Source organism: Balaenoptera physalus (genome assembly GCF_965194825.1).
Source record: "Balaenoptera physalus genome assembly, chromosome: 16".
Taxonomy (NCBI): domain Eukaryota; kingdom Metazoa; phylum Chordata; class Mammalia; order Artiodactyla; family Balaenopteridae; genus Balaenoptera; species Balaenoptera physalus.
Window position 1 is genome coordinate 65,962,956 of NC_138898.1, and position 23,287 is coordinate 65,986,242.

A 23,287-nucleotide genomic window follows, 5' to 3' on the forward strand; every position below is an offset into this window, starting at 1 on the left:
AAATGTATGTCAGCAGATATTTGAAAATCTTACCTGTTGCACTACCTGCCAAGGGTCTTGGGGGGGTTAAATGGGAGATGTATATGCATGCTATCTGTACACATGGGAATAGATTTTTAAAAAATACAGAGCGGATAGATTCTAGAATCAAACTTCTTGGGTTGACATTCTACCCCCACCAGCTAGAAGCTGGATAACCTTTGGCAAAACACTTAAACTCTCTGAACCTCAGTTTGCTCAACTGTAAAATGGGGACAATGTTAACCCCTACCTCACTGACTTATGAGAAGTAAATAAAAGAATGCCCCGTGTTCATTAGGATGTGTGTTTGGGTGCTAATAGTAAAAATTGGGTGCCAATTTTATTTGAGGATATGTGCTCTTTGGTGTTAACCCTGAATAAAAATGAGTTTTTTTGTTAATAGGGAAGAAGAAAGTGGGTGTTGGTAGGTTTCTAGCAAATGATCTTTGCCATGGTTAGTGAAGTCATCTCAGCATAGTGCCTAGTACTGAAAAATGCTAGTTAGTAGCAGTGATATTGGTCATGAACTACATCCATGGGACCTGAAATTTGGACTGGCAACTACATGGTTACAAGGCAATTAAGGGAAGAAAGGCTGTGGGGTCCTCTGGATTCACCCAATTGTCATCATTGCAGACAACTCGGTACTCATCATTTCCTTGCCAGATCCCTCTCTGCATGGCAGAGACTAGGTGCTTAATAAGTATTTTGCTGAGTGAATGAATGAATGAACCCCTTTGGTTTACCCTTCCCAACGCATGTTGAATCTGTCCCCACAATCTCCTACTGACCTCTGAGTGGCTTTGGTTGAGCACCAGTGGCAAAGCCCAGCTCTGTACTTCCCACAGTGCACAACAGCAAAATCTCATATTAGATTTCACTTCCAGCATTTCCTGGCCTGAACTTTGGAATATGCCAGGCTTTACGCATCCTACCCTTTTGTGTGCCAGTGTCTGTCTCCCTCACTACCCCCTAAAGGTGCTAATCCAGCCACTCACTGTAAATTGGTGTGAATTTCTTCCAACTGCCACGGTCATGTTTCTTAATCAATAGCCCGACTTGTCAGCACCAAGTAAACACAGCTTTGATTTGAAGAGGAGGAAGCCAAAGGACACTGCTGCAAAAGCACACAGAGAAGGAACCCTTTCTTCCGTACGTTAATTAGTTAAGTCAACAAATAATAGCAATCTCTGAGCGATGATTACGTGCCAGGCACTGCTCTGAGCATTATACACGTGTGGACTCAGTTCATCCCTACAATCTTTCAAGGTATTGTGACTGTCCTATTCTATATGTGGGGGAACAGATAGCTTAATAGTTACTGAAATGTATCATGAGTCAGGCACCGTGCCTAGGAGCCAAAGACGTGGTAGTGAATAGGAACAGACATGAATTTCTGTCTCATGGTGCTTAGACTCTAGGAGAAGGACATGGACAACAAGAAAAGAGCAAGGTCAACACACTCATTTCAAACACTGTTTCAGCTGGGATGCTTTTGGCTGCAAGTACCAGATAACCTAATACAGTGGTATAAACCCTAGGGATTTATTTTTCTCCGTGGAAGAGATGGTAAAAGGATGCTGGTGCTGGTTCTATGGCTCAAGAATCCAATATTTGCCAGGTCTTTCCCTCATGGTCGTGGAATTGCTGAACAGCTCCAGTCATAGCCCCTGTGATTCAGCAGAAAGGTGGAAGATGGGGGAGGGGCAGTGCCTGCATCTCTCATTGGCCAGATCTGGGTCAGATGGCCACCTCCACCTGGATGGTCACTCAGGAGAAGGATGCTGACAGTGGAAGTCAGGTCAGCCAACCAACAGCATCTGACACAGAATGTGCTATGGAAGAAACCAAACGGGATCGTGGGAGGGAGGGCTCCTGGTTTGGGGAGGGGACATTTGAACAGAAAGCTGATGACTAGGGGCCAGCCCTGCACAGATCTGGGGACATAGCAAAGCAAAGAGCCTTATTCAGAAATGAGCATGGTGAGGTGTTGGGAGAGAGAGAAATCTAGAGTGGCTGGAGCATGCGAGTCACGGGGAGTAAGACAGATGGAGGGTGTGTAGGAAGACAAGAGTTAGATCATGTGGAGTCTCTTAGGTCCTTTAAGGAGCTTGGATCTTACTCTCTGTGTGATGGGAAGTTACTGGAAGCTTTTAATCAGGGGGGTGAAATGACCTGATTCATGTCTTAAAATGAATTATTGGAGCAGAAGAAGTGTTTGAGGGTCACGAGGCTTAAGGAGACTTAATTCTAGGGGATGGTATTGTTTTTCCCAGCTCCTTCTTCTCGGGTTTACTTTTTCTGCCTTTTGGACCTCTTCCATCCCCACTTTTTATTTCACAGCAGCTGCTGGAGAGCTGGACTGTGTCATCTCTGTGCCCCCAGTACCTAGGTCAAGGCCAGGAACGTGGTAGAACTTGGTAAACATCACTTGAGCTGAACAGGATGGAGGCAAGCACTTTACTCCAGGGTTCCCAAACTTCTGCCACTCACACCCCACGTTTGTGGGTTTTGGCTAGATCAGTGGCTCTTAACCAAGGGAGTTTGCCTTCCAGGGGGCATTTGGCAATGTCTGGAGATATTTTTGGTTGTCACAACCAGAAGGAGTGCGGCATTTGCTTCTGGCATCTAGGGGGTAGAGACCCGGCATGCCACTAACCATCCGACACTGCGTGAGTCAGCCCCCGCACTGCAGAATCATCTGGCCCCGAATGCCAGCAGTGCTGAGGCTGAGGCAACTTGGACTAGATCTACATACCTATTCTATTATTTCCTTAATCTTTCCCTTTACATTAGTTCACTTTTTAATTTTAAAAAACCTTTAGAGAGACCATTTATCATTGCACAAGAAAGAAACCAGTGTCTTTCAAATACTGATTACATCCTAGCTGGACATTGTTACTAGTCAAGGCTCTGAGTTTTCTTTTGTTAAAAAGGGAGTCTGGGGACTTCCCTGGCCAGGGAACTAGATCCCACATGCATGCCGCAACTAAGAGTTGCATGCCTGCGTGCCGCAACTAAGACCCGGCACAACCAAATAAATAAATAAATAAATAAAGGGAGTCTGGGGACTTGCTTGGCTGTCCAGTGGTTAGGATTCCGAGCTTCCACTGCAGGGGGCACAGGTTCCATCCCTGGTCAGGGAACTAAGATCGTGCATGTCGAGGCGTGGCCAAAAAAAGCGGGGGTAGGGGAGAGTTTGGTCAATGTCTTGAAAGACTGAGGAACTGTTTCAGATTAAATGGGAGTTTAGAGAAGGAACAGATAAATGCATATAATTCTGGACTGGATCCCAGATCCGAAAATTGAAAATTACTGAAGTGACTTTATTGGGACAATTCACAAACTTTGACTATGGACTACTTATTAGATACTGGCATAGTATCAATATTAAATTTCCTGAATTTCGTAGCTCTATAGTGGCTATGCAAGGGAATGTTCTTGTTCTTAGGAGATACATGAAATATTTAGGAATAAAAGATCACAGTATTGGCAACTTATTCTCAAATGCTATTTTTGAAAAGTGTGTATATGTGCGTGTTTGTGTATATATATGTATACACACATATATGTGTATGTATATATGTGTGTGTAGGTACACATACGTATACATAAACACCCACACAGAGAAAGCAAAAATGCCACAAATGGTGAATCCAGGTGAAAAGTATAAGACAGTCTATTGTATTGTTCTTGCAACTTTTCTGTAGGTTTGGCTTTTTGCAGAATAAAAATTAAAAGCAAGAAAACAAATGAAACATCTCTCTTGAATGTACCTCTAATATGATAAAGTTCTCGAATTTTTTAAAAGCTCAGGAGGGCTTCAATATTAGTTTCTAATGAGTTGAACACTTTGTAATTTACTGCTAAAATAGTTAACAAAAATTAAGATGTCTACCAAATGGAAAAATACCATGTTCCCTGCCATCATATTTCTGTTGATAAGATAGGCAAGTTAACTCAAGAATGGTGCTGGAATTGTTTGGGCAGGGGGGTGTTCTAATGTCATGACATCACTTGTCTGGAGAGGTTAGTTACATAGAACTTTGAGAGTGTGTTCTCATCAGTGTGCCTGAGGTTGCGATGCTCTTGGTAAGTGTCGATTGATAAATAAAGGAAAAAATTTTCTTTAAAAAAAGATTAGCAGGCGTCAGTCAGGTGTTAAAGATAAAGGAGCACCAGCAAGAGACTTTCTCAGCAGAAGGACAGACAGCCAGTTGAAAGAGGGGGGATTTTCTTGCTCTGTGAGTCAGGATTTTCAGCCCAGGGCCAGCCACCCTGAGGCCTCTGGAGGCTCAGCCATTGGTATTTCTCTTCAGTCCCATGAAAGTACGAGCTGTGAGACTCAGTTTTCTCAGCTGCAAAATGGAGATAACACACCACAAGCCAGGTGCCAATCTGGAGACGGGTGGTCCTGCGATCTGTGGTCTCTCAGCAGTACTGACTTGACTTGCCACACCCACCCACATTCCAAGTCCCCAGGAAATTCCAGTGTCCTTGCAAAGATGTCATCAGATTCCTGGGGCCTGACACTCTCGCTGTCACCGGGGTGGGCCTCGACTGCCTCCTGTCTCAGCCCACTTTTCATTCTCCCTCTGGGTCTCATGGCAATCATCTCCACTCTGCAGGCTTTCAGTCCCCCCTTTTGCTGTGATTTCCGGCATACACACAAAGACAAAGACACACACAAACACTCCCAGACACAAACGCACACAGACACACAGGGACATACACAAACTCAGAAACAAAGGCACATGAAAACAGACACGCCCAAGCATAGACAGGCACAGCGATATGCACAGACTGAGACAAAAGCATTCACAGACACACACACAGACACACACAGATGCACGTCCAGACACACATACAGATATACACAAAGACGGACACATACAGACACACCAGACCTCAGTGTGTGGTAGACTTTACAAGGGACTGGGGGTCTGGAAGGAGTTTTCAATGCAAACAATTGATAAATGTGTACTTGGTATCTTCCATACAAGTCTCCGGAATATCCTTCTCTTCCTCCCTTCTTTTACCCCCACCCCACCCCCAATATTCTTCTCCACTTTTGTTTCTTAAAGGAACAACTCCTTTCTTCTCAACTTCCTAATTTCACGCTCTGCTCTGGACATCCCCGCGCATGTCTTTTCTCTCACGAACGTGCTCTGCTAAGGAACAGGCCTTCCAGTCTGGCCTCTTCCTCTCATAGCAGGTTTCATGAAGGAAAAGAGCAGCAGAAAGATTGATTTCCTCACTCATATGAATTATGCCACACGCCCTCACACAACCTTAAAATACCGGCATGGTGTCTTAGTCTGTTCTGGCTGCTATAACAAAAATACCATAAACTGGGTGGCTCCAAAACATTTATTGCTCACAGTTCTGGAGGCTGGAAGTCCAAGATCAAGGTGCCAGCAGATTTGGTGCCTGGTGACGGCCCATTTCCAGGCCCACAGACACTGACTTCTCACTGTGTCCTCATATGGTGGAAGGGGTGAGGGAGCACTGTGGGGTCTCTGTTATAAGGGCACTAATCCCATCCATGGTGCTCCACCCTCATGACCTAATCACCTCCCAAAGGTCCCACCTCCTAACACCATCCCAGTGAGTGTTAGGTTTCAACATACAAATTTGGGGTGGGGGAGACACAAATATTTAGAGCACAGCACATGATTATGCTGTCTGGTATTACATTTAGGGAGGGTTTGGCCTGGTGGTGGTGGTGATGGTTTCATTCATTGCTGCCCGGTAGGGTCGCTGGGAGGACCACGTGAAATGCAGTGGTAGTTGTGGTGGTGGTGGACACTGTGGGGTTAGGATTCTTTTCTATGTCGACTTATGGCCTAGTGTTCCTGGTGGTCGGTGCCTCATCTCCTCAAACACACCAAGACCTCTCCTGGCTCAGGGTTTTGTACATGTTGTCCCCTCTGCTTGGGGTTCTTCTTCTCCATTTTTGACATGTTTATCTCCTTCTCATTCCTCAGGTCTCAGCCTTGGTGTCATCACCTTAGAAATGTTTTCCCAGACCTCTTTGTTGATTTCCTTCATGCTATTTGTCACGCAAATAGCACAGTTATTTTCATTTTCTTTTGTACTTTATTTCTGGTCTCATCCCCTAGATGGTAAGCTCTCTGAGGACAGGAACCATGTCTCATGTTCACCATCATATCCCCAGAGCCCAGCACAGGACTTAATATGCATTTGAGGTTGAATGAAACACCCCCTCAAATCCCTCCTCCAAGAAATGGATAGCTCTTACGGGCCTTACTTTTTTTTTTTTTAACATCTTTATTGGAGTATAATTGCTATACAATGGTGTGTTAGTTTCTGCTGTATAACGAAATGAATCAGCTATACATATACATATATCCCCATATCTCCTCCCTCTTGCATCTCCCTCCCACCCTCCCTATCCTACCTCTCTAGGTGGTCACAAAGCACCAAGCTGATCTCCCTGTGCTATGCAGCTGCTTCCCACTAGCTATCTATTTTACAAGGGCCTTACTTCTTATACCAGTTTTAGAATGGACTATTTCCAGGTTGCTCCCTATCAGCAATAACTAGGTAAATTCAGCACCTCGTTTTTAAAAACTTTTTCTTTCAGACCTACAGAAAAGTTACAAAAACAGCAGAATATTCGCATATACTCTTCACCCTGCCTCTCCTAATGTTAGCGTCTTTTACAACTGCAGTACAATTGTTGAAACTAAGAAATAAACATGGGCACAATATTATTAACTAACCTATAGAGTTTGTTCAGATTTCACCAGTTTTTCCTTCTGACGTCAGTTTTCTGTCCAGGGTCTCACATTGCATTTAGTCCTTGTGTCTCCTTGGTGACCTCTTATCTGTGACAATTCCTCAGTCTTTCCTAGTCTCGCGTGAATTTGATATTTAAAAAAAAAAAATACTGGTCAGGTATTTTGTACAATACCTCCATTTTTTTTTTTTTTTAATGTTTTCTCCTGATGCGACAGGGGTTTGGGGTTCTGAGGAAGTGTACCACCAAGATGAAGTGCGCTTCTGATCGAATCGTATCAGGGATAACTAAAAACATGACTTACTACTAGTGATGTTAAACTTAATTGCTTGGTTAATGTCGTGTCTGTTGGGTTTCTTCACTGTAAATTGACTACTTTTTCCCTTTGTAATTAGTAAATATTTGGGGAGAGATACTTTGAGACTATCCTGTTTCTCCTCACAATTTTTTTTTTTTTTTTTAGAATGAACATTCTTGTGTCATTTCTTTTTTTTTTTATTAATTAATTTATTTATTTTTGGCTGTGTTGGGTCTTCCTTGCCGTGCGAGGGCTTTCTCTAGTTGCAGAGAGTGGGGGCCAGTCTTCATCGCGGTGCGTGGGCCTCTCACTATCGCGGCCTCTCTTGTTGCGGAGCACAGGCTCCAGACGCGCAGGCTCAGTAATTGTGGCTCACGGGCCTAGTTGCTCCGCGGCATGTGGGATCTTCCCAGACCAGGGCTCGAACCCGTGTCCCCTGCATTGGCAGGCAGATTCTCAAACACTGCGCCACCAGGGAAGCCCACTCTCCTCACAATTTTGACCGCTTAAATTTTAGTATCCATCTGTGGATTTTACCTGAGGCAATTATTACTGTGGTGTTCTGGAGGTGATTTTTATACTTCCCTTATTCCTTCTACATTTATTAATTGTAATTCTTCTTTAAGGTAAGACTCCCTTCCTTTCTTCTCTCCTTGCTTCCATCAATATGGACTCATGGGTATCTATTTTATTCTATGGCTTATAATCCAATCCTGTCATAATTTTCTTGCTCCAATTGTTCCAGCTTTGACCACTGGGAACTATTTCAGGCTGGTTCATATACCCTTGCAATAAGCCCCCAACCTTTTTTGAGCAATTCCCTATTTTCTGGCGCTACGTGGTGTTCAAGGCTCATCTTGTATTTTCCTTGCCCCAGCTTTGGAATCAACCACTTTTCCAAGGAGCTCTGGTTCCTTTCATTGAAGAATGGTGTTTAGAAACCAAGATCTTGGTGGCAAGTGTGCTCATTGCTACTGGGGAATCCTTGCTTCTAGGTTCTCTCAGTGTTCGGAGCTTGGAAATATATTATGTATGCTAATCCATGCATACACGCTTCTATATTTATATCTGTATCTATCTGTCTATCTATCTATCTATTTTTTTAAACTTTAGTTCATACTGATACTACTGATTTCAGTTTATCACCATAGGGTCATTCATACTTCCCTCCTTATTTGTAACTTTCCTGATTTGTAACTTCATTTGTTTTTTAATTGAAGAGCTTGATAAATTGTGAAAAATGTTCCCTTCTCATGCCTACCCTCTTCTTTTCTCCCCCGGAAAATGACTGACATGAGAATAGGACGTTGAGTGCTAGAGGTTGCCGTCAGAAGCTAGACAAAAGAGAACCCAGTAGATTTCATGGTCCTTCTTAGTGCAAAAAGCACTAATTACACACTTTATACTTTATCAGCAGTGGGGTGCAGGAGGGTCAGCCCAGGCTCTGGAATGTGAGCTCATTGTTCCAGCCAAATGAGTCAGATGGGAATGCAAATTTTATTCGAGCAGTTGTGTATCAACATGGTTATGGAAAAAAAAATTTGCCTATTTTTTTTCTCTCTGGAGGAAACTCTCACGCAGTGATCCTCTTACCCTGACCACTGTCCTTGCTCCTGGAAGCACCTTGCCTCTTGCTGCTGCCTTCTTACCTCCTCATTGATTTCTGCCCTCTGTCCCTCCCAACATGCATGCTGTCCTCTTTCCCTCTGACTTCCCATTTCCATTTTCACAGACTTTGTGAATTTTCACTTAAATGCAGATCCCAGCAGAAACCATTCATGGCTGGGTCTTCAGAACCTTCTCAATCAGAAAAGCCAACTTCATATTTTTCAAAATTTTGTTGTCTGAGGTTTGGTTTTCCTCTTCCGTTCCCTGTTCTTGTAATACTTCGGGTGTGGGGGAATGTTCTGTTTTTCCGTCCTTTCATAACAGCTTGGAGTTGTTCAGCATGAAACCTCAAGAAATTCTTTGCTGAAAACCCATGTTTTGCCCTCCACACTCCGAATATGTGAAAGATAAGTAAGGAAGAGCAAGAGTGGCTCACTCTGATGGCATATGAAGCACTTTTTATTTGAAACTCAAAAGCCTGACTCTTTTAGCTCCCCCAAGAAAAATAAAATAAGCCCATTGGAGGTACTATTCCTTTTGGTGTTATCAACAATTCCAGAAGCCCACAGACCTATTTGACTGGTACCCTGTCATTCCCATAGCCAGGGAAGGGGACACCCTCGCAGTGGCCTGGGCTGACCAAAAATGAACCCAGAATGAACCTGGAGGGGGATGATGTCAAGTCAGTGAGACAGAGCACCTCGGGAGAGCCCAATTTTCTTAGCTGTATCCAGGAAGCCTGGATGGAAAGGTCTTGGCAGCCACAAACTTCCTGAAGAGCCAACTGGGCATCTTCCTAGGGGGTAGCAGGGATGCTAAATCATAGTGGGCACTGAACCATCAATGAGACAATGAAGAACTGCTTTCGAGAATCCCAAGAATACTGTCTATTCTTGGAAGGAATGCTTAGCAAAGTCACTTAGGGCTGGCGGGAAGGGAGGAGGATGTGGTGAGTAATAATATTAACAATGATAGCTATGGGGGCATGCCGAGCCGTAGTAATAGTAATAATAAGAAGGAGGTGATGACGACAGTGATAACAACGATGAAATCGGCTGGAAATTAATTCAGCTCTGCCTTATGAGCTGGGTGGTGTACATAAATTTATTGTACGCATCATATCTCATTGAATTCTCACAACAACTGTGTGAGGCAGGTACTGTCATTAGCCCCATTTTTCATCTAAGAAACTGAGGCTCGCAAGATACTACGTACGGGGCTTGTAGTCCCAAAGCTACAAAGTGGCTGGATTAGAATCCTGAACCTGCTTTCTGAAATACTCTGCTGTGTTGTCTTCTTGGGAGGGTCTGTCCTGCAAGCTGTAGGGCCTTGGTTTCGCTGAGCTAGGTATTCGGGCGGTTGTGGCGGATGCATCAGCAGGAGTGCCCACGATGCTAGTCACATGGCCTAGAGAAAGGAAGCGAGGGGCCCTCCCTCCATAGGCTGCAATCTAATGGAGGAGGCATTTGCAGGGCCACGTGTAAGACCTACTGCGGGGCATGGTCAACCACGGAGGATGGGTTCATCAAACCATTTATCTAAAGATCTGGCAGCTGTTTGGAGACAGGGTAGTAGGAAGAGAGGGAAGGCATGTCAGGCAGTGGGGCCAGCAGGAGCCAAAGCACAGAGGTGTGAAATGGTAGTGTGGGCGAGAAAGGCAAGCAGTTTGGTGTGGCTAGAAGCTAGGGTTCTAGGTGAAGGGGTAGACAAAAGCTATAGCTGGAGAGACAAGCAGGGGGCCTTGTGTGAACCAGCTACACCCAGTGTTTCAGAACGTCAGCTCTAGATACAGAAGAACCTGGGTGTGGATTCCAGTTCAGCCTTGTACTAGCTGTGTGACCATGGGTGATGTTTTAGAACTTCTCTGAGTTTCAATTTTCATCTTTGGAAAACAGAGAGACAAATAATACCATCTACGTTAGGATGAGGAAATGGAGAGCCCAAGTACCCAATCTTGGATCACACCATTGATGAATGGATTTGCCAGGATGCACATCTGCTTTCTATTACACATACAACTTTACAGTTCATAAAGCTCCTATATATTCTCACTTAATTTTACAGATTTCAGGTCACTAAACTATATTTGCATTGTAATTTTTCTCTCTGTAATTGTCATGCCTAGTCTACGTGGCGCTCAGGGTTAAGCATCCTGTCCGACTCTACCATGACATGGTGGGTCAATAGTAACGCAAGGGTCTCAGGTTTGCCAGTGCATCAGAATCACGGGGGAGCCCCAGAAAACTGCAGCGGTCGGGGCCCCATCTCAGCATAACTGCACCAGAACCTTCAGGACTGCTGCTTGAGCTTTCTCTTTTATCCATCTGTGATTTGAACCATAGCAGAAAAGTGTTTCTTGAGTAAGTGAGTAAATGACCGTACTGTATGTATCGATCAGTATAGGCTAGTACATGCTATGACAACCAGCAACCCCGAACAATAAAGGTTTGGTTTTTGCTCACATTATATGTCTGTGATGGATTGGCTGGGGGCTCTGCTGCTCAATAGAGCAGCAGCTCAGAAGTGACACATACTCCCTCCATTCACACTCCCTGGCTGGGACTAGTCATGTGACCCCACCCCAGTGGCCCAAGAAGTGGGTTCCAGTGTGTGCCCAGAAGGTGGGGAGCCAGAGGTGAGCCACACAGATGACTGCCAGATTCTATGAAGCCAGCTTCATTTTCATTTCAAAATGAGACTTAAGAAGCTTGCTCAAGGCCAGATAGCAAATATGGAGCTGGACTTGAGCTCTTTTTCTGTTTTTCTCCTGGCTCAAGACCATACATTTTTTTTTTTTTTCAATGGAATGAGGCTGGATGGTGCACGGCATTAAACATAGTGGTTAAAAGCCTGGAATCTGGATTGCCTCCAGACCTTCAGCTCTGCCACTTACCAGATGTGTGAGCTGGGCAAGTGACAGAACCACTTTGTGGCCATCAAAGAGACAGTCAAAGGCTGGGAAGGGCAATGGAAGGATATGTTTTCTGGAATGAAGTGTTTGGAGCCAGGTAGGGCTTACCTGAGTGGGATTGATATTGGGTGGGGATGAAGGAGGTTGGTGTCAAAGGTTCCCAGGACTTGGGGTGGCCCCTGACACACCCAGGAGAGAAGAGAGCCTGTCCCCCATAAGTTGCTTCTTTCCTCCCTGCCCCAGTGGGAATGTCTGGGCTGCAAGGAACAGAGAAGCCAACTCAGGTTGATTTAACCACATGCATTAGCTCAGAGAAGGGGATGTCCAGGGCCTTGTAGGTCTGGGATCAGTCCAGCAGCTTGGTAATGTAGTCAAGGACCCAGGATCTTTTGCTTCCTCTGTTCTGCCTTGTAGACTCTACCTTATCCAGCAGTTACGGAAGAAGCCACTGATGGCAACTGAGATTCCATGCCAGGCAGGGAGAGCGAGCTGGCTTCCCGGGGCTCTCTCTTCCAGCAGAGAAATTTCCCTTTGCCACTGCCCCAGCGAGTCTCTCTCCAAGTCTCACTGGTTCCAACCAGCTTCAGCCTATGAGAGGTCAGCGTTCTTGGTGGAAACGCTGGCCGATTTAAGCAGAAAGGGGAATGTAATAAAGGATGTTAGGTAACCCACAGAATCATTGGGAGGGCTGGAGGAAAGAAATTGAGGCTAAGCTTCTAGGAAAAATGCCCCAAACCACACTGCAGGCCCGGCCTCATCAGCTAACCATCACCCTGCCTGAGTTTGCCGTCACTACAACCATCGCTGCCGTCAGCACCCGTGCGGCTTCTCCACTGGGAGCTCGGCCCTGCAACCGCCATCCCCAAAGCTGGTTGCTTTGGCCACTGGTCACATCAACAGAACCGAGGCTCACGACCAGATTCAGCCTCACGTGGTACATCTGGCTGGCAGAGTTTATGTCATATCCCTTGTCCTAGTTGCAAGGGAGGCTGGAGATGTGCAGCCTGATTTCTACTCTAGGGTGGTGGGATGTAAAATGTGAGATCTCCTCAAATACAGATCGGCTGGAGATACATCAGCTGTGTCACGACAGCCTGCCCATCCTTGACAGAGCACTGGTGGGGCAGAGGCGGTAGGAGTCCATAATGAGCTTGGATTGACCCATGGGGAGGGATGGTACGTGGAGACCAATGGTGTTGCCCGGGACACACATCTGTCTCCAGGCGGGTTCTCTCCTCTCTACTGTCCCCATGTGATCAGGGTGTGTACCTGCCTGAGATGCCTCTTAAGGCCCCAGTCCACCCAGCTCTCCCAGTTACCTACTCTCACCTATTCTTTATGGACCCATCCCTGTCTCCGCAATGCTCTCCCCTCTCCTCCTTGCCTGGTTCATGCTAATGAATCCTCCAGAACTCAAGTTCAAGGCAAATTCTTTCCTACCCTTCCATCCAGCCTCTTTTTTTTTTTCCTGGTCATTTGCTCTTCTTTTTCATTCTATATATCACATGACATTTCAACATTTATTGGTTCAGTTATTTAATTAACACCTCTCTTCCCTCTAGGCCATCAATATGATGAGAGCATAGGCTGTGTCTTGCTCACAGCTACTAACACAGTAATTGGCACTTAAGTGCTTAAGTTTTTATTGACTGAAGGAGGGTTAAACAAATCCCATTATGGGAATTTATAAAGTTCCTCTTGGATCAAAGACATTTTAATAGCGCTTTTTGGAAACCACAGGTTAAACCCTTAGAGGTATACATATTAGAATCACCCTGATTTTTTTTTCCCCATCTATAATGCCCTCCATGGATCCTATTACATCCACCCCTGCCCTGTGAGAATCACTTCCACAGTGAGCCATTGCCATTGATGGGAACATGTGACATGCCTTGTATCAGGGTAGAAACCTAACCTGGGGTACCATGTCCTGAGGGTAGGGGCAGCTTCAGTTCCTATAAAAACTTTCCTCATGATGTCACAGTGATTATATTAACCCCCAACCTGACGAAAATTCTCTTAACAAGTTTCTTTTTGTTTTTGCCAACAACTTAAAAATATTTGGGTGGCTTTTCCTATGTAAGGGGAACCTTTTGTAAAACAGGCTGCCAGTCTCCCAGGAAACAGGGAAGAGAGAGCGCATCAGAGCTTCAGGAGAGCCTGGTCTCTTTCCACCATCAGGAGGAAGGGCGGGGGTAATTCTGTCCGATAAAGAGCAGTGGATTGTTTCCAGTGTGCTAGAAACTAATTTTATTTCCATATCTGAGCATATAAGGTCACACCCTCCAAATTGATTTGGAATTTATATTGGGAGATGGGGAGAGAATAAAATAACTCAGACATGTAATAATAGCTATAATTTACTGAGTGCTTAATCTGTGCAAGGCACTTTTCTACATGCTTCACGTACATTAACTGGGTCCTCTTCGCAGCAACCTATTTATATCTTTATTTTAGATCAGCAGTCCTCAACCTTTTTGGCACCAGAGACTGGTTTCATGGAAGACAATTTTTCCACGGACGGGGTGCAGGGGGAGGGGAGCGATGGTTCAGGCGGTGATGCGAGCGACGGGGAGCGATGGGGAGGGGCAGATGAAGCTTCACTCGCTCACCTGCCGCTCACCTCCTGCCGTGTGGCCCGGTTCCTAACAGGCCTCGAATGCAGCCCGGGGGTTGGGGACCCCTGTTTTAGATGAGAATATCAAGGCACAGTCCACCCAGATACGTATGGTATCTTAGATTGGAGTCCTGACCTCAGGGGACTTCTAGCTTTTCAGCTTTATGAAGGCTTTTGGGGTAGGGAGAAACTTGTTGGTCCCTGAGACCAAAGTTTGCAGGTCTGGGGACAGCCTGACCTGGTGGAACTCCAGCCTTCCCACTTACCACCTGTGTGTATCTTTGGGCTGGGCAACTTCTCTCTCCTCTTAGGCCCTTGGTTTCCTCACCCGCAAAATGGGGACAACGATACCTCCCTCCCGATGGGATTATTGGGAGGACTAAATTAGCTAATGAATGGACAGCACCTGGAGCAGTGCTTGGTACCCTGTAGCTGCCCATCAGATGTGATTTCCCTTCCTCTCTCACTTCCTCCATCAGGTGGGTTGGGTGCTGTTCACACCTGGAGGGCACCTATTACCTCTGGCCTGCAGGAAGTGGCATTATTTCCGGAGGGAGTGAGCAGGCTTGCAGGGTGGGCAGGCCAGAGTTTGCTGAGATGGATGTGAGTGTCAGGTGGCCTGGGCAAGCCCCTGCAGACCCTGATGCAAGGTAAAGGAATAGCTAGAACCTCCAAGGCTTTTGATTTTACAGCAGCTTGTTGGCCCAGACATGCTAGCTCATGGGACTTTAGTGCAAGGCAGTACTGGGTTCTGGATTCAGACCCAGGTTCACACCCTGTCTTACTGTGGAGCCTTAGGCCAATTTCTTCATCTCTCTGAGTCTCCATTTTCCTATGACTTGACTTGGAAGAATATTGGTAGTGACCTTGAAATGCCCTCAATAAATGTTAGCCCCTCTTTTTTAGAAACAATTATATGTATAAGGTTAAGATTTTACCCCTAGGAAGAAGTCACACCTTTCTCTGCGCCCCCTGACATCCATGTACATTCTGGTTCTGTGTCCTGTGTCCCATTCTACTGTGCTCTCTACCGTCAAAACGCCACCAGTCTAAAGAGGAGACAATCGAATATAAATAGTTTTCAGGGCCCTGTACAGGGTCTGGCACAGGGAGGTTTAGGAAGTTCGTGTAATGGGGGAGAAGGATTTTCCTGACAGCAGCTCCATAAAACCAGAGGGACTGTAGCAACTGCCCTCCTAGGAGCGCCTCCTCTCACCTTGGTGAACCTTGGGAGGGAAGTAAAAAAGGGCTGAGATTTAGCGCCCTCAGCGGAAGGAACAGGGACAGGGTCTGGGGATTGTCATGGAGGCGGGAAAACTGGGCTTTGGCTTGAGCGTCAGACAACCCCGGATGCCCACTCCTAGCTGTGTGACCTAGAGGTAGCAGTCGTTAACCTGGCCAAGCCTCCATTTTATCCTCTCTGGAACGGATAGGATGGTAATACCCACTTCCTGGGGGCTCTTGTGAGGACCCAGGAGGAGTTGTAAAAGTACTCGGCACCCAGGAAGCATTCCAAGACTGACTGCTAGGATTATTGCTGTCACAGTGGTCAAAGCCTTTGCAAAGTCTCCAAGGTCCGGGGCCCCGGGCGCGCGCATGCGCACGCGCACCCGGTCAGCCAGGTGAGAGGGAGGCTGCCGTCCCGCACCTGGCTTTTAACCCTTCACCTTCACGGAGCGGAGGTGGGCGGAACGGATGCAGAGACCGGGACGCGGGGTCGCGAGCCCGGCTAGACCTAACCCCAGGGCGAGGGGTCGGCTCTTTGGGAGCGCGCCTACAGGCCGGGGTCCGCGCGCGCCGCGGAGGGGGCGGGGAAGCGCGGAGGGGAGCGAAGTCTCGCGAGATCGCGCGGCGGCTGTAGCGGCGGCGGCGGCGGTCCGGGAGGTGAGCTGCGGGCGGCGGCAGCGGCTGCGGCAGCGGCTGCGGCGGCTGCCGTTGGGGCTGAGGAGCGGGTGAGAACGGCGGAGACCGAGGGCCGGACGGGGGAGCCGGCCGGGCGGGCGGCCCGCGTCCTGGGCGGCCTCCCCAGCCGGCCCTGCGGCTGCAGCGGAGCCGCCGGGTCCGCGCCGTCCCGGGACCTGCGCGGGCGGGGCGGGGCTGCCGGGCCAGGGCCGCGGGACCGCAGGGCCAGTCCCCTCGCAGCCAGTCCCCGCACGCGGGTGCGACCGCGAGGCGCGCCTCAGTTTCCCCCGGCGGCGGGTTGGCGCCGTGGACGCGGCGCTGCTGCCCGCGGCAACACCATTTATTGAGCCTTAACCGTCTGCCCGCGCTTACGCGGTTCCACTGCCGGGCTGCACGGAGAGGTGAAGCGCCCTGCCCAGGGTCACGCTGCTGGGACACGGTGGAATCGGGGTTTAAGCCCAGGCACAGCGAGTCCAGCGCCCCGCCCCGTACTTGCCTCCCATCCTTCTCCCCACCCCCACTCGCTGGGTTTTAGGGCTCGAGTTCTACTCCTCCGGTCCCGATTGGGCTGCAGAGGGTGTGTCTGGGGACCCCCCGCCCCCTACTTGAATGCAGCATGGCATATGAGTTTATTGGGTGAGAGTCCTTGGCTTTTGTCGATTTCCCAAAAGGGTCCCTGCTCCCGAAATGGTCAATAACTTTTGTTTGGCCCTGTGTGAGGGCAGAAGTGGGCTTAAAGGCAGCGGTGTGTGCCGGGGGTAGGGCGTCAGATCGAATGGAAGTGGAATATTGGAGCCCAGGGCTTGCTTTAAGCAAAGGAAACTTTTCAAGTTTGTTTTTGGTTAAGCACGTGATTCCACTCTTTGGAGCAGTGGTGCTCAACTTTGTCAGACCAAGGCTCCTCCCCTTTGCAGCAAGAGTTTGTAAAGCCCCCATTACAGCTCTGAAATGAACTTCGTCAGTAATGTAACCTACCTACATACATAATTGAAAATCAGTGTGATGCTCCGATTTAAATGTAAGGGAGAAGTAAAAGGAGAACAATATATGACATGCATTGCCACATCACATCTAGCACATACTGCTGTGCTGTACCTGCTTCTAGTGAATAAGCTTGGCTTGAAGAGAGGTAAAAATATCAGGAGCTATCTCATACAAGAAAAGGAAAGATCAGAGAGATAGACACAGGGGTAGGGGACGCCTAAGTGTTGGGATAAACTTTTTATGATAATGAAGAGAAACAAGTCCAGGTTGAATTAGGAATAACATGCCAAGATAAAATACAGACTCTCTCAATCAACATGCAAGTAATATTAATATAACCCCTCCATGCACGCCACATTTTCAAACGACATTGTAGGGCAGCTTTTGTGCCACAAGCTTGGAGGTACTGCTGCTTCGAGGCACCATGCTGGATTCCTACCGCTTATCACTGATAATAATGAATAAAATATTAGCTAGATTGAAGGGTTTTTTTTTTGTTTGTTTGTTTTGCTTTGTTTTTGATTCGGTGCCAGTACGTTACTTAGTAGTGTAGGTATGCTCAGTATTGTGACACTGCAATTATATGTTGAGTTAATGCATGGTGTGAGGAAATGGTCACTAATTTTCAGACACGAGTTATTATTCAATCTCAACTTCTCTCACGTTAGCTACCTTCCCCTGAATTACTGGGGTTTTTCCATAGTTTCTTGTAAAAACTGTTCAGTATTGTGTTCTAAAGTAACGCCAGTTATGGTGATAAATCTGGCTGGTCGTTGAAAAGATTCTCAGGACCAGGATAAATCTTCATTATGTAGATCTGTCCCATGCATTGTGAGAAGTTCAAGCATCCTGGCTTCCAGACACTAAATGCCAGTGGTGTGCCCCAGTCACTTGACAACTAAACATGTCTCTTAGAGGACCGTACTAGCTCCCTTGAGATCCACTCTATAGGCGTCGTTGTCTAGCCAGTTATAACAGGGAGGGGGGCCGAATTTAACTGACACTCAAACAGTTTTTATTGGGAACAGTTTTTCCCTGTTCTTTCTTTCTACTCACTAATATCCATATTAGAGAATTTGGTCAATGCATATTGTACAAGGGTGAAAACTAAAATGACCTATAATCACATTGTCCTCAGTCCTCCTAATATGATTCATTAGAAATTCTTTTCATTTGAAACTCTATTAGTCTTGCTGCTATGGGGAAAATGCAAATTGAGTTAAGAAAGTTCATCTCCGACTATTATATAGCTACAGTGTAACATGATGAATTTCTTCAACTTTTGTTAAATCTACAAAGGAAGTTTATTTTTCCTTTTCCTTGGATAGATAAATTGCTTCTTTGCTATAAGATGTTTGTTTATTGTTCATTGCTTGATACTTTTGAAAGGTGCTGTGGAAACAAGCATGTAAGTAAAGGCTTTTGTCAGAAAAGAAGGATATATTTTGTACCTGCTTTTTGTATTTGGAGAGAGTATGACTGTTGAACTTGAAACCTTTTATCCGGGCTTGGTAGTTTCTGGTGGGATTAATCGGGTGAGAGGGAAGAAGGGAGTTGGGGGCCTCCTTCCTTTCAGAACATGAAGTTTCTCCCACTGCCTCCTCTCCAGAGGTCTCCCAGGTGCCAGACCTAAAGGTTTTTCCTACAGTGATCCTCTGATTATTTTTACTTTCCCTTGACCCATATGTTTTAACAGGACTTTAACAAACTGCACTTATTAAGAAATGTGTTTGCCCTGTTTTGTTTTGTTTTTGTTTTGTTTCAATAAATGACATGGCACCTCCTAGCAGGAAGGAAGCAGGGTTTCAACCCTGAAGTGTTACTGCAGTTGGCCTTTAATTGGGGTGGGGGCCTTTTCAGGTGGACATTATTTACTAACTCATTAAACACTTATTGTGGGGGGAAAATAAATAGCCTAGAGATAGCTACATTGAATACTTTTAGATTGGAAAATTATCCAAATTGAGTGATTAATTTGTATTACTTTGTGCGAGCAGTATCATGTTCCAGGGTAAAAAGAGGTCACTCTTTTTTAATCACTACCTTTTAAAAAAATACTCATATGTACAAAAATGAACCAAATAATATTGCGTGGAAGTTGAAACCGTTCCAGTGTTTAGGCGTGGGACAGATTGTTGTATGGACAAAAATCCATGCCTCTGCGGATGAAAATGCATCATTTATTATATGCATATCTCTGAGATTTATAATTAAGCTATTTCATTGATTTTTTTTTAAGATGCATACCTGAGATGCACTAGTATCTTAAAATTGACAAGTCATGGTTTAATTGGCAACTTTTGTTCTTTCTTAGTGGTACATAAAATAATAGTGTGTCTGGAAATGATGGCATCTTATCGATAGATGCAGTAAGATAGGGATATGTAGAAATTTCAGCACATTGATTAATGTTTAACACCAACAACTTTATACAAAGGATGACTTGCAAAATAAAGATACATAACAGTTCCAGGTCCTTCCATCTCAACTAGAATTCTTTACTTGGAAGATGCCTTTAAAGATTTTCCCCCCATGTAAAACCAACGGAGAATCAGTGTTTGTAAATATAAGAACCATTTTCAAAATGTTTAGAAGGAAACAAACTGGTGATTTTTCATGGAGAGCAGATGGTATGGTTAATGTGTTTGAAATAAAGTTAATCAGACAGTATCACCAGGCAGATGTATGAATATGCCTTCTTGGGTTTTTTTTCCCCTTTCTGGAAGGTTCATAGGTCCACTTATAAATGAAAGTTGTCTCAAACGAGACATCCTTAAATTGAATTTCAACAATTCACTGTTATTTTAATAAGACATATGCTTGAAAGCGTATTCATTCCGTGTTAAAGACAGAATTTATATGGGAGGCTACATGATGTCTCCCAGCCTGGAAATCTGTGTATGGGCTCTGCTACTGAGGGCAAATTTCATAGGAAGCTCAGCCACGTGAAGACTGTTTGCATACCTTCTTCCCCAGGTGGATTTGAGCTTTTCTTCTCAAGTGCACTCCCCGAACCTGCAGCACATCAGCAGCTTCCTGGAGCTTGTTTGAAATGCTGACTCAGGGACTCACCCCAGACTTACTGAACCAGAATCTGCTTTTTAACAATATCCTCCTCCAGGTGATGCATGAGGATGTGTAAGAAGCATTGGACCAGATCACTGGCTCTCAACCTTGAGTGTGTATTACCAGAATTGCTCCCTACCACTCCCGGAGTTTCTGGTTCAGTAGGTCTGGGCTGGGGCTTGAGAATTTGCATTTAACAGGTTCTCAGGTAATGCTGATGCTGCTGGTCCAGGGACCATACTTTGAGAACCATTAGGCTAAAGCGTCCTCGTTGCACTTTCCTATTCTCTCTTCTGATTCCTTGCCCCCCAAATAGCACTTTTATAGATTATTATCATCATGTGCTTTAGCTTGATTAAAGAAAAAAAATCAGATTGTCTTGTATGATTTTGTGATGGCCACACTAATCTTGCTTGTTAATATCTAATTTCAGAGAAAAATTCTTTTATTTTTATTTATTTACTATTACTTTTTTAGTTGAAGTATAGTTGATTTACAATGTTGTGTTACTTTCAGGTGCGCAGCAAAGTGATTCAGTTATACATACATACATATATACACACATATATATATTCTTTTTCGGATTCTTTTCCATTATAGGTTATACAAGGTGTTGAATATGGTTCCCTGTGCTATACAGTAGGTCCTTGTTGTTTATCTTTTTTATATATAGTAGTGTGTATCTGTTAATCCCAAACTCCTATTTAGGAAAAAATTCTCTTTTAATGCGTGTTGGATTTTGACTCTAGGTGATAAGTAGTTCTCTTTCTCTTCGTCCTGTGAGTTATACTTTTAACACTTTAAAACTCTTTTTATGTATATAAAATGTTCCTGTGGTTCAAAAACTAAAATGGCGTATTTTGAGGAGTCTAATTTCCAACTCTCTCTTGCTCTAATATGCTCCCTTCGGCCACAGATAATTTTTTCTATTTGTTTCCTATAGATGTCTACGGTTTCTTTGTGTAGATACAAGCAGATACCAGTATACTCTATATATCCCCTCCTTTTTATATAAAATGTAAATTATTCTGACCCTGGGTTTTTTTTTTTTCGGTTAGTATACCTTTAGTATCTTTCTACATTAGTATATAGAAAACATTTATTTAACAGATGCAGAATATACCATTGTGTGGCCTGTGCCAGAGTTTATTGAAGTAGCCCCCATTGATGGATACTTGAGTGTTTTCCAGTATCTTGCAGTCACAGCCTGTGGTGAATAACCTTGTGCACATATCACTTCGTATATGTGAGGTGTATCTGTGGGATATCTTTCCAGAAGTGGGATTGCTGGGTCAGTGAGCAATGCATTTATAATTTTGATAAATGCTGCCCTCTTTCAGGGTTGTACAATTTTGAACTCCTGCAAGTAATGCTTTAGAGTACCTGTCTCCATAGCCTCTCCCAATAGAGTGTTTACCAACCTTTGGATTTGTATCAGTCTGATAGGTGAAAAGTTACTCGTGGTTTTAATGTGCATTACTTTGATTATGAATGAGGCTGAGCATCTTTTCATATGCTTAAAGGCTGTTTCTGTTTCCTTTTCTATGAACTATCTGTTCATGCCCTTTGCGCGTTTTTCTTTTGGATCGCTTCTTATCAGTTTCTAGGAATTTATAAATTAGAGAGATTATAGCCCTTTGTGATGTGAGTTGCAATTTCCTCAAGCTTGTCATTTTAAAAAAATTTACTGTCATGTATTTTGGTATAGAGAAGGCTTTAAAGTTTTTTCTTTAAATTTTAAGTAGTTAATATTTTATGGTGTCTGGATTTTGAGTCACGGAAAGGCCTCCAAGAATTTGGATTTGGCCCATTTTTTTTCTTTCAGTGTTTTTTTCTTTTATGGTTTCATTTTTACGCTTAAACTTTTGATCCATTTAGAATTTATTCTGGTGTTCAGGAGTGATATATAGATTCAATTTTTTCCATATGGCTACCAGTTATCTTTACCCATTTGTTTCAGAATACAATACACCTTCATTATATTCTGAATTTCCAGATGTATTGGGGTGCATCTCTGGACTTCCTGTTCTATTCCATTAAGTCTTTCTATTCCTGCACAAGTACACATTATTGGTTTTATAAAATGTCTTAATGCCTTGTAAAACTAGTTTCGCCTGTTGCCCTTCGTTTTCCTGGCAATTCTTGCTTGTTTATTTTTCCATGTGAACTTTAGAATCATTTGTCAGTTCCAGAAGAAAAAAAGCAAATTGAGATCGTGTTAAATTTATAAACATAGGGAGACTTGATATCTTTCGGATATTGAATTTTCCTATCCAAGAACATTGTGTATTTTTTCATTTGTTTGGTTTTACTCCCGAATCCTTCTGGAGCATTTTCAAGTTTTTCTCATATAGGTTTTGCCCATTTCTTATTAAATTTATTGTGTGTGTGTGTGTATATATACATATACATGTGTGTATATATATATATTGTTTTTGTGAGATCTTCTCTTCCTTTATCTTTTCTAAGTGGTTTTGATTGTTTGTATGAAGGCTGTCTATTTCTGTGTAAGTACAGAAGTTTGTATACCCTGAAGTTCTAAGTAGTTTTTAACAGACGTTAAATTCTGCAGAATCCTTTATACGTTTTTGCCTAAGAGAAAAGAAAGCCTTGGGAGTCAGGCTTACAGTTAAATTCTGTGGCTGCATTTATGAGCTCTGTGGACATCTGGGGATCTATTTGACTACTCTGAGCCTCAGTTTCCTAATCAGTAAAAGGAACATTTCTGGCTTGGTAAGAATGTTGGGAGAATTAAATAGAGCTTGGGACTCATCACTTAGTGCCACTTCCACCACCATCACTGCCAGCGGCAACATGGGTTGAGGTTGCTGTGCTCTTTTTCTTCTTCCTCTTTCCCCTCTCCCCTTTAAAAGAGAAAAAAAGAAAAGAAGAAAAATAATAAAACGATGCTAGACTTGAAGTTAAAAGCAAGTTGTGATTCACTCCGAGCAGGATAATCAGTATACTGAGAAGAGAACCAACTCAGCCCCGTGTTTGAGGCCCCTCCTGCCTGCCTTTCTAGCCTTGCTGCTGCTTGCCCTCTCCGATGCACCCTGACCAGAGGCTGCTTAGCTTTCCCCAAAGGCCCCGTGTTTCCTCTAACGCCATCCCTTCCAC

General features: G+C 44.7%; 1 protein-coding gene across 13 annotated transcripts in view; it reads left to right on the forward strand.

Moving 5' to 3' along the window:
• Window positions 1-23,287, forward strand: part of MRTFB (myocardin related transcription factor B) — a 258,022-nt gene that overhangs the window by 45,605 nt on the left and 189,130 nt on the right. For 6 of the 13 annotated variants that reach the window (XR_014254723.1, XR_014254724.1, XR_014254725.1 and 3 more), the window contains exon 1: window positions 16,083-16,102. The exons of 2 other annotated variants lie outside the window; for them this stretch is intronic. The gene's annotated coding sequence lies outside the window, so the exon portion shown is untranslated. Of the gene's footprint in view, window positions 1-16,081; window positions 16,171-23,287 lie in introns of those variants that run through there. 5 more of the 13 variants (XM_082429616.1, XM_082429620.1, XM_082429619.1 and 2 more) reach the window with 3 other exon arrangements.